Source organism: Mercenaria mercenaria, chromosome 11 (genome assembly GCF_021730395.1).
Source record: "Mercenaria mercenaria strain notata chromosome 11, MADL_Memer_1, whole genome shotgun sequence".
NCBI lineage: Eukaryota > Metazoa > Mollusca > Bivalvia > Venerida > Veneridae > Mercenaria > Mercenaria mercenaria.
The window spans coordinates 19365372-19377471 of record NC_069371.1 but is presented as its reverse complement, the minus strand read 5'-3'; positions in this window follow the sequence as shown (position 1 = coordinate 19377471).

Below are 12100 nucleotides of genomic sequence, written 5' to 3'. Positions count from 1 at the left end.
ATTGACCTAGTGACCTACTTTCACATTTCTGTAGCTACAGGCTTCAAATTTAGACCACATGCATAGGATTGTGTACCAAAACAAACTTTGACCTTGACATTGACCTAGTGACCTACTTTCACATTTTTGAAGGTACAGGCTTCAGATTTGGACCACATGCATAGATTTGTGTTCTGAAGTGAAATTTGACCCTTGATTTTGACCTAGTGACCTACTTACACATTTCTCAAGCTAAGCCTTCAAATTTAGACCACTTGCATAGTTTTGTGTACCAAATTAAACTTTGATCTAAAGATTGATCTAGTGACCTACTTTCACATTTCTCAAGCTACAGCTTTTGAATTTGGACCACATGCACAGTGTTGTGTACGGAAATGAAATTTGACCTTGAGCTAGTCAGTAAGTCTTGAAATTTGGAACACTCCAAAATGGCACATTGGTGGGCGCCAAGATCACTCTGTGATCTCTTGTTGAAGGTACAGGCTTCAAATTTGGACCACATGCATAGTTTTGTGTTCCGAAATGAAATTTGACCTTGATTTTGACCTAGTGACCTACTTTCACATTTCTCAAGCTACAGCCTTCAAATTTGGACCACATGCATAGTTTTGTGTACCGAAAAAAAGTTTGACCTTGAAATTGACCTAATGATCTACTTTCACACTTTCGAAGGTACAGGCTTCAAATTTGGACCACATGCATAGTTTTGTGTACCAAAATGAACTTTGATCTTGAGATTGACCAACTGACCTACTTTCACATTTCTGATTGTACAGACTTCAGATTTGGACTGCATGCGTATTTTTGTGTTTGAATTGAAATTTGACATTGATTTTTACCTACTACCTACTTCCACATTTCTCAAGCTACAGCCTCCAAATTTTGAAGCACTTGCGTATTTCTGTCTACCGAAATGAACTTTGACTTTGATATTGATCTAGTGACCTACTTTGGACCACATACACATTATATTGTACCGAAATGAAATTTGACCTTGATTTTGACCTTGAGCTAGACATTCAAAAATGGCTCAGTGGATGGCACCAATATCACTTTGTAATCTCTTGTTAGGTTAAAGGTCAAAGTCAGATTAAAACAGAATGGTAGAACTTTAATTTACAGTGAGCATATAATTTCTGTTCCTAGTGCAATTACTAAATGCATCAAGGGGGGCATTTCGTGTTCGACGAGCTCTTGTTGTGTTCATTTTAATGTATGTCTAAATTGGGAATGCACATTTCACAGTCTGCACTAGTTTGTTGTTTTTCAATAAATGATGTCTAAAACACAGTTGCCTTGTTTTATTGTTTTTTATGGCCACATTTGGCATATTTACCTTCTGAAAGAATTGCAAAAACAGGACAGTTCTCTTCAGTGAACTTTGGCATCTTTTCCTTGTCAGATATTGGCAAGAGGACGTTGTTGACTTGTTAATGGGAGACTAGATGACTTCAGTCTCATTTATTTATTATGCCTCCCTTCGAAGAACGGTATATTGTTTTGCAGATGTTGGTCGGTCTGTCGGTATGTAGACCAAACCGTTTCCGGAAGATAACCCAAGAATGCTTGGGCTTAGGAGTATGAAACTAGATAGGGAGATCAGTCATGACCAGCAGATGACCCCTATTGATTTTGAGGTCAAAGGTCAAGGTCACAGTGACCCAGAACAGTGAAACGGTTTCTGGATGATAACTCTAGAACGCTTGGGCCTAGGATCATGAAAGTTGATAGGGAGGTTGGTCATATCCAGCGGATGACCCTTATTAATTTTAAGGTCAGTAGATCAAAGGTCATGGTCTCAGTAACCCAAAGCAGTTAACCGTTTCCGGATGATAACTTAAGAACACTTGGGACTAGAATCACGAAACTTGATAGGGAGGCTGATCATGACTAGCAAATGACCCCTACTGATTTTAAGGTCAATAGGTAAAAGGTCAAGGTCACAATTATCCAGAACAGTAGAACTTTTTTGTACGGTCACCATATAATTTCTGTTCCTGGTGCAATTACTGAATGCATAAGGGTGCGGGGTGCATTTCATGTTGACCGAGCTCTTGTTTTTGTTGGGTTTAGCGTAGCACTGACACAATTATAGGTCATATGGCGACTTTCCAACGTTGATAGTGGAGGACGACACCAGGTGCCGCCCTGTGCATCATTTCATCACTAACGGGCACATGGGTAGAACCACTGACATCCTGTTAGCCAGGTGAATAGCTTCCTCACATGAAGAATTCAACGCTCCAGGTGAGGCTGGAACGCACATCGTTGAGGGGCATGTGATTTGAAGTCGGCAACCTTAAACACCCGGCCACGGAGCCCCCTAGACTTTAGTCTCAGCTGCCTGGACGTTTCTTCTCTAAAAGGAACAAATAAAACTTCTTATACAAGGAAACAGAACACACTGTCAACATTCACAACAAAAATGTTTTGTGCTCCGTAAGGGCATGGAGGTGATATAGAGATCTCTATATTACCTCCATGGTAAGGGTGGCATACTTTTGGCTTTGAACGATAACAATTAAAATGATTCCGACCAAACTACACACATGATATATATCATGTGAAGGGGTATAGAGTCCCACATTCCATAATATACTGTTACCTCCAAAGCCCACCCGCATATCTTTATAGGCAGATTGTTGATCTACAGATCGCGGGGTAGTGGATTCAATCCACGGGTGGGGCGTATGTTTTCCATGACAATTTGATAGATTTGTGTCTGAAATCATTTGTCTTTCACCATTTATTCATATGGAAAAGTTGGCAGTTACTTGCGGAGGTCAGTTTTGTACTGGTACAGAATCCAAGAACGCTGAAAATAATTTTAAAAAATAATTTCAGGAGAGTGTGTGGGGAGTGCATTTGAACTTTAGTAGCAACATCTCTTGCAACAGATGAAAGCACTAAAACACCAATTTTAGATTTAAAAAAAAAAACAACAACAAGCAAACATCCGATTTAAGAAGTTAGAATACTGTTGAATTACACTGACTTGAAAGAAAGATGTCAGACAATTATTTTAATACACTTTTCTACATTCACCCTTCTATCATCCTATGAAGTATGAAAATCCTTGATCAAATGGTTGTCAAGTAGTTGATCGGAAACATTTTTCGATCTTCAAGCACTTGTGACCTTGACCTTTGATGGAGTGACCTCAAATCTATAGAGGTCATCTGCTCTGCGTGTCCAATCATCCTACGAAGTTTCAACATTCTAGGTAAAGTGGTTCTCGAGTCATTGATCGTATACGGTTTTCCATATTCAGACCCTGACCTTTGAAAAAAATGACAAGAAAAACAATAGGGGTTATATACTCTGTAAACCCTATCGCCCTGTGAATTTTGATTGTTTTAGGTCGAATGGTTATACAGTCATTGATTGAACGGATTCAACAGACTGGACATGTTTCAACGTTAATACACGAAGTTTGGCTTTGAAACCAGAAGCCATATTAACTTAATATTTTGATTGTTTATCAGGTTGGACAGAAACATTTAACAGAATGTAAGAAATGATTATGTGGTTTTAAGAAGTCGTTTCGTTTGCACACCATACTGTGTTCGTTTCGTTCGCACAACATACTGTGTTCGTTTCTTTTGCACACCATACTGTGTTCGTTTCGTTTGCACCACAATTAAGGGCATTTCATGTGAATACATAGGTAACATCAGAGAAATTAAAAAAAAATGTCTGATTGAATAGTTATTGATTTTTTTTTTTATTTACTGTAGAGCGTATTAAAAACCCTTTGATATATTTTAAAAAAAACTTAGTTTGTAGCATGGTTCCTTTTCTCAATTTTATTTAAATTATACGGAGGAGTTAGGGCTCCAATTTGGGGCCAATAGAGATAAAAATAGAAATACTTTTAAGCAACTTTTCTCATTAACCACTTGTCAGCCCTTTTAGAGATCAGTATAGCTAAAAATAGAAATAAAGAGCTCTCGGGATCTTCAACAAAGTTGTAATTATACAACCCTGTTGTTTGATTTCTAGGTCAAAACTTCCTCGCCAACTGCACTGCTATTTTCATAATGTAGTATGCTCTTTCTGATCTTGTATTTTTTTTATTTTTCCATTCTTTTCTGTTTTTGAACTAGTAATTAGGGGCAGTTGATCTAAATATTGTGAACAAGTTATAAGATTTGCCTCCCTTATATTATAGGTCTTAAAAAGCACTAACAAGGGCTCAAGAATTATCTCCCTTATAAAGCATGCTATTTTGGCTGTAGCTTTTGCTGTTTTCGACATTTTAGCGTCGAACAATTCTACTTCAGTCATTAGCTTTTACGAAAAAATTGCGCGAAAATACCTCAAACACATCTTGCAACAGTATAATTTCTGTAGCATCGTCAATGTATACAAAAGCAAAATGAAGATGAAGTCAAACAATATTACAACTAACATGTAAATGTATACTAAAAATATTCGCTTAATGTTAGCAAACAGACGGTAGAGAAAAAGGACTTTGATTAAAAAGTTTAGAACGAAATAATAAGCCATAACCTGCTTTAATGTCAGAAACAGTATGTCGTTTTATTACAAAAAAAAAAAAAAAGAAAAGAAAAGAAAAGAAAAGAAAAAAGCGATCATGTATCGCGTGTGAAATATACATTGTATTTCATTTTTGAAACAAAATTAATCAAGTTTATGAAATAACAATACAAAACGCCGTTATTTTACTGGAAATAGGGGAAGCGCCACGGTAAATAATGGGAAATCTAAAACGTTAACCCCAAATGTTCTGTTAAGACACAGGCAGCAATTAGAACTTTGATCGTTTGTTCGAATCTATTTAAATTCAATCTGGCACTTTCTTTAATTTACACGATTTTCTGGTGAAACTCTGCGTCAGTTTTACGCGTTTTGAGTTTATATCGTGTACACGTTCTATCTCTGTCGTCCGGCCGACTTCCAGCTACCACAAGTCCTATCCCCGCCTTCCAATAGGAAGAGCGTTGGTCTACGGATCGCGGGGTCGCGAGTTCGATCCACGAGCGGGTCGTATGTTCTCCGTGACGATTTGATGAAAGACACTATGTCTGAAATATTCGTCCTCCACCTCTGATAATTCATGTGGGAAAAGTTGGTAGTTACTTGTGGAGAACAGGTTTGTCATGATTGGTACAGAATCCAGGAGCACTGATTACATGACTGAAATTCTGTTGAAAAACGGCGTTAAACTCAAAACAAAATAAAACAAAACAAAGAACAAAGTCACACGTTCTAGCCCTGCTGTTTAGCTGTCACGCGGTCAGTCTCCACCGTACAGCTGTAACATGTTCTATTCCGCCGTTCAGCTGTCATGCGTTCGATACCCGCCGTTCAGCTGTCATGCATTCTATCCCCGCCATCCAGCTGACACATGTTCTATCCCCGTTGTTCAGTTATCATGCCTTCTATCCCCGCCTTCTAGCTCTCACGCGTTCTATCACCGCCTTCTAGCTGTCACGCGTTCTAGCCCCACTTCCTAGCTGTCGCGCGTTCTATCCCCGCCTTCTTGCTGTCACACGTTCTATCTCCCCCACCAGGTGATATGAGTTCTATCCTGAAGTCACGCACACTATCTCCGCCGTCCAGCTGACACGCCTTCTATTCCCGATGTGCAACTGACATGCCTGCAGCTGACATGTTATATCCCGCCGTCCAACTGACAAGCCTGCTGTCCCCGATGTGCAACTGACACGCCTTCTACTTCGACGTGCAACTGACACGCTTGCTATCCCTGCCGTCCAGCTGACATGTTATATTCACGCCGTCTAAATGATACGTTGCAGCCACTGTCTACAGTGAGTCATTGCAGGTAATTGTAGCCATACAGAACATTTCCAGCGAGCCAGAACAGAAAGAAAACTGCAGTGAGTAATTGCAGGCCCACTGAACCCTTATTATATACACAGCGGTGGTGGTTTGAACTGACGCAATGGAGATAATTAAATCTGAAATAAAATGCAGCAAACTTGTTTATTTCCCCTTTCCCAGCTGCTTGTTCAATATGCATTGAAGTGTATCTCTTTTGCACGGGTATCACGGGAAATCTGTTTCTTGTTACGTGTGCTCTCAAAATGAATGAAAAGTAAAGGTAAGAATTTTATTCTTATTATGTTGATCTGAGATATTTCATATATATAATAATATACGACGCTTTTATATCTTCACTGACCGTCTCTAATGCCCGTCCCCCTACTTTAGTAGCAGCATTCTTGCTTAATTCCCGCCAAACACACACATCTGTGTATATGCCACGAGATCTTGAATTTGAAAGAAAGATTATTTTCAAGCCAAATCTGTAAGTTATGTGTTTAACCGCGATAAGTTTTTCTTCTTTTTTTTTGTCTTGATAGACGGATTGACTTTGTTTGAAGCGCACCATTTTTCCTGTAGAAATTCATAATTTTTACCGCGGGGGGGACATCCGGTCTCTTTCTATTTTTGGGCACGGAAATACCCGATGTTACTAAACGTTATTTTCCGTTGACGCACGAGCGATTGGAAGATACCATTTATGAAAGAAAGGGTAAAGGGCAGATTTGAAATATGAAAAAAAAAATGAAATGAAACGTAAACATCGACAAGAAGTCAACATAAAAAGAAAGAAATGCAACAGTGTTTAGGATTCGATCAATACAGTGATATGCAATTATTGAAAAATGACCTGCAAACTGCAAACAATTGTAAATAAACCCTCATTGCAACTGCTGTCCATTATCCAATGAAATCGTCCGCTTGGTTTGACCTACTACGGAAATTCAAATTTTGACCTTCAGAAATGTAGCGCACATTGACTAACAAAGTTATCAAGATGGCTTTTCTTAGCAGTTGCTGGATTTCTGTTCACAGTTTTTGTTCTTCCCTGTTCGAGAGGTTGAGGTCTTTTGCCCTGCGGCTTGGCCAGTCGCAGGGCGAGGGTGGGGCTTGTAAGTACATTTTCGATTTTCACTTTTCAGTATCTCATTTTCAGTCAATCTTGGCGGCTTTCTTTATCTTCTTATGAATTCAATTATAGAGTTAAGGCATCGCCACAGTCACAACTCAGTATCAGTTCATATTTTCAGGCCGAGTATTTTTCTCTTGAAAACTGCACTAAAGCCTTAACAGCTGGTCAAATCATCAACATAAGAAGCATATAATGATTTATAGTACATATGCCGCTTGTAAAATGTTTGAGTCTTGTTTAGACTGAAAGTTTACCCCAAAATATTGAAATCTTACCTGCAATCAAACTCCAATATAAAAAATATTACAAAGACAAAATTTAGTTAATTTCATAGTACAAATATGTACTGGTTGGGAACCATTTTCCGGACACATTTTCATATTTCGGCTCCATTATTCCCTATAAAAAAAATTGACATAAATGAAGCCCACACTGCACAAACTTCAGCTCCTTCCACATCCGATGTTGTAATCAGCATCGCGCTGTGACGTAAAATATGGGTTCCATGGGGCCTCAAATGGGGTCACTAAAATAAGTTTTTTTCCCGTCAGGTAAACCAGTATCCGGACAAATATTTTGACGGCGTTTTTGTTGTTAATTTGATATCAAAACAAGTAATTAAACTATTTCTACACATATCTTTATCATTTATCTCTTCAAAATTGCACATGAAACATAACCCGACGTTCAACAGCAGCTACGGAAGCAGACCTAGTTTGACTATAAAAACTCGAATTTCGTCTTATACGAATTCTTGATAATTCCAATAGATATAGAATAAAATTAGTGCAAAAATCCACAGCCCTGCATCTTACGAAACTTTTAGCGTGAAATTAAAAGTAGAACATGTTATCAGCAGACAATCATCATGTAGTTTGATTATTTCTTCTCCACTTGATACCTCGGCATGTGTGAACTACTGCGCATGCGCAATGCTATCTTCATGCCCCGTTAAGACAGAAAGTTGTTTTGTAAACGCAGGTGAGCTATCATCAAAAACCCAAACATTATACAGCCTTATAAAATAGTGGTTTGTTGTAGACATGAAGAACAAACATCTAAATGATCTAGATGAAACAATTACATGAATAACAACGAAATAAAACGGATATCACATGTGTCCGGAAACTGGTCCTGTCCGGAAAATGGTTCCCAACCAGTATACTGCAAACTCTTATATGGATTTTGTCGAAATTGTTCCTGGTTATTGCATTAGACACAAAAAGACAACCCCATGTAAATTTATTTTAAAATGTTGTTTGTACATGCATTACTGACCACAGGTAGCCAGGTAAACCTATACATAATCCTATAATATCACCTGTATACATGTAAATTATGTGTGAACAGATAACACAAATTGGATAAATTGATGGTGTTGGGATTTTTGTGTATAATTCAGTAATCAGGTAAAATTTCAAAATAATTTCTGAAGACTTTATTCTTCACGGTCTGCTTTACAATTGGCTGTAATTATCTTTGAAATGTATTGAATATATGTTGAGTTTGACTGCACGTAAAATTGCAAAATTTTGTCATAGAAAAATATCGAATAAAGGCATAATACAGGTAGTGAAATGCACATCCTTTTACTTGCATATGTTCACATAGATATTTAGAACATAATTATGACAAATTTATTGACTTTATTGTTACCACTTAGTCATATTTTATTTTTATGAAAATTTGCATGTAAAATTTTGAGTCAAATGGCAGCCACTATAGGCGATGCCTTAAAGATATGTTTACTGACTGTTTGGAAATATTTATTGGGAGCATGTCTGGGAGATAGAGTAATTAACACATGTACAGTCGATTGGTCAGTTCCGGATCACTAAGGGCTATATTTGTTATAGAGCGTCGGAAATATATCTTTTAAAACAAATTTTTGCACAGGGAGAAAGGAAAATCCTTTTGTTTTTTAAATTACCATATTTGGTTTGAAAATTCAAAGTAAATAATTATTCTGCAGCAGCAACAGTGATGTCACCACCTCGGTCAGTTTCGGATCATTTTGGTCAGTCTTTGATCATTTCAAAGTAAAACTTAAATGCACTGTGACACCTGTGAAATGATGATTGTTTTCTATCAGCCAACCTAATCATTACATTTTGACAGACTTGAAAGATAAAAATATTTTTTTTTGTTTAAAAATGGTTTCTCGATCGTGTTGCGTCCCTGTTACGTTAGTTCCGGATCACATGGATTGAAAAAATATGAATTTTCTTCGCATTCCGGTGATCTGTAAGACTTATATTTTGGTATGTTATTTCTCTTATTGAAACAAAATTTCATGCTAAGAACTAAATGATTATCTTCGTCATGTAAGTGTAAACAGTGCTGTGATCCGGAACCCCTGTGATCCGGAACTGACCAACCAACTGTATGGCGTGTGAAATGTACATTGTGTTTTATTTTGAAACAAAATTAATCAAATTTATGAAATAACAATACAAAACGTTGTTATTTTACTGGACTAAGCCACTGACTCTGGAAAACAGGGAAAAGGGAAAAAGGCTAAAAAAAATTCCCTGCATGGAAAATTCAGGGAATTTGAAAATTTTGAAAAAATCAGGGAATTGTCAGGGAATTTTTCAAAATTTGAAAGAAAAAATTTAAAAGACTGTACATATAATTATGTCTTGATTACTGGTGGTTTCTCTTCTTCATAATAGTTACATTTATTTTATATAATACAGAATACAATACTTAGCAAATGCACTCACTGTTTGATGATTCTAAAACTGTTATTCATCAACTGTAAGAGATATGTTTTTGTTTCTAAAATGGAGAGAAGCTAAAATGGAATTGAGCAACCATTGTCCCAGAGCTCAAATACTAATACATTGTACTTTGATTTTTGGTGTCCGGCCCAGTTTCTCAAGTTCTGATAGTTGTAATAGTGTATTGATATATCATAACATGCTCTTTGCAGGTGCTGATCTTAGTTTTTATGTATTGTATATGCTGTAGCTTAGTTTTTTTACAGTATTAGTGATCATTTGGCAAAATGCATGCTACTTTTTTGTTTCATAACTAAACATTGTACTGTAGAAAAGTAATATGGTAGTAAATAACACTTAGAAAGAGATTGCAAAGCAAGCAGAATTGAGTGACAGTACATTACTGACATAAACAAAATGTTTACCAACATTTGAATCATGCATTAGGAGTACCTCTGAATTGGAGTACTTGCTTGTTAGACTTTTGCTAGTTATTAACAAACATTAACATTAGTCTTGAATAGCATAATTATGAAATGTATTTTTAAAACCATAAAATTAGCAACTTCATGATAAAACTATTTGGCTTTGAAACCAGTAATGGAATCAAGTATAGCCTGTACAATGTACATTCTGTGTAGTCTGATCAGGATCCATGTTGTTTGTTTGTGCACATTAACTGTAACAGCCATAGGTCTATAATGTTAAAATGAACAGGATGGTTCCTGATCAGAGTACAGGCTTTTTTAATCCATACTGACCACAAAGTCATTATGCTGGTGTCCCATGTCATGACTTTAGTTTTAAACTGTTTACCAGAAAGATGAAATTGTTGTTATGAATGCAAGGAGGTGTTGACAGTTGTATGCTAATTTAGTGGACTAATTCATTTTCGAAGAAACTTTTATGTCAAATCTTGAAGACCATTTGTCTAGATTTTTTTCTTTTTAAGTTAAAAGTTAAAACTGCAGGAAAAGTTATTTCCCACTGCCTCATATTAGAAATTAAAGTGCTGGATTGTTTATGTGTAACATCCTGTTTTGATTTACATAATTGTACTAACATTAATAGTGTTTTAAATTCAAAGTGAAAACTGCAGTTACTGGTAGTTTTGTGAGCATAGCTTGTTAGAAACCTGAATGCCTAGAATGTTTGTGATGTAGAACATTGATAATGTTTAGAAAGTTATATATTTGTAATGCTTAAAGTCTTATTTGTAACCTTCTGCTTTAAAGGAATTTCCTATAGTTTTTAATGCGCATCTTTCTGCGCAGCCGACACTTTCTATGGAAAACTGAACTGAAGTCAACATTTGTTGAAACATGTTACAGACAATCTTAAATATGAAGAATCTTGAATGAAATAACATTTTTGATAAGTTATATCAGTAATCAAATGTTGATACTGGTTTATGTTGTATTGACAAGTATCATGCCTGACAGGTATTTTGCTATTTTTGTGGTTGTGTTTTCACATCGCATTTTAGTATAAAGACAGTGTTGTTCATATAATGTAAGATAATTGACTTAGTACTGATAAGACAATATCACCTTTCAGATTATTTAGTATGCAATTATAGAAAGAATTAAGAATTTTTAAAACTTTTTTTAAACTTTTAGCAGACATACATGTAATCAATTTGAGCAGGTTCGCGCCATTTCCGTCCGAACAGGTATTTGTATTCTAGCGGTCTTAACATAAAATTTAGCCTGGTGACCTATACTTTTTTAGCCATTTTTATGCTCACAATACAATTATCTATACGCAAGAAAAAAAGGAAAAAATTCTATGAAAGAGTTTTTTCAAAATTTAAAAAAATATTCTTCACTATGGGTATTTTTCATTGGAAAAAGTTCACAAAAGTAAATATGAAACAATATTTTTTTTTCATTTGTACCCATCATTGTAAGGATAGAGTATTACAAATATGACTATGATATCAAGTAAGTATATGATAAAATCTGTAATAAGAAAAAAACCGTATTGTGCTGCCTGGATGTATATTTTGGTTGGTATTTATAAAAAAGCAGAAAATTATGAAAATGTTCAAAAATCGCTGGCAGTTTCAGCAACAGTGGGTGTGTTCAAAGCAATTTTTCACAAAAACAAACCTGGTGACCTATTATTTTTATTTGTTCATTGTTTTCAGCACACATTTTCCTATCATATATATGAATTTAAAAAAATTCTATGAAAGGAAAAAAATTATCGGAATTCTCTTTAATATGCAGTATGGTTATGAAGATTGTAGTGTCTTTGTGGCATTGTAAAGGAGAATGTTAAAAATCAGGTTCAGTTCATTTACATTAAAACATGATAACTGATTAAAGCTGTAATCACATTGTTAATTTGAATAATCAATGTTATAGGCAATAAAAGACACTGGAAGTAGTATCACAACAAGTTACAAAATAAATAATGGTATGTACATGTA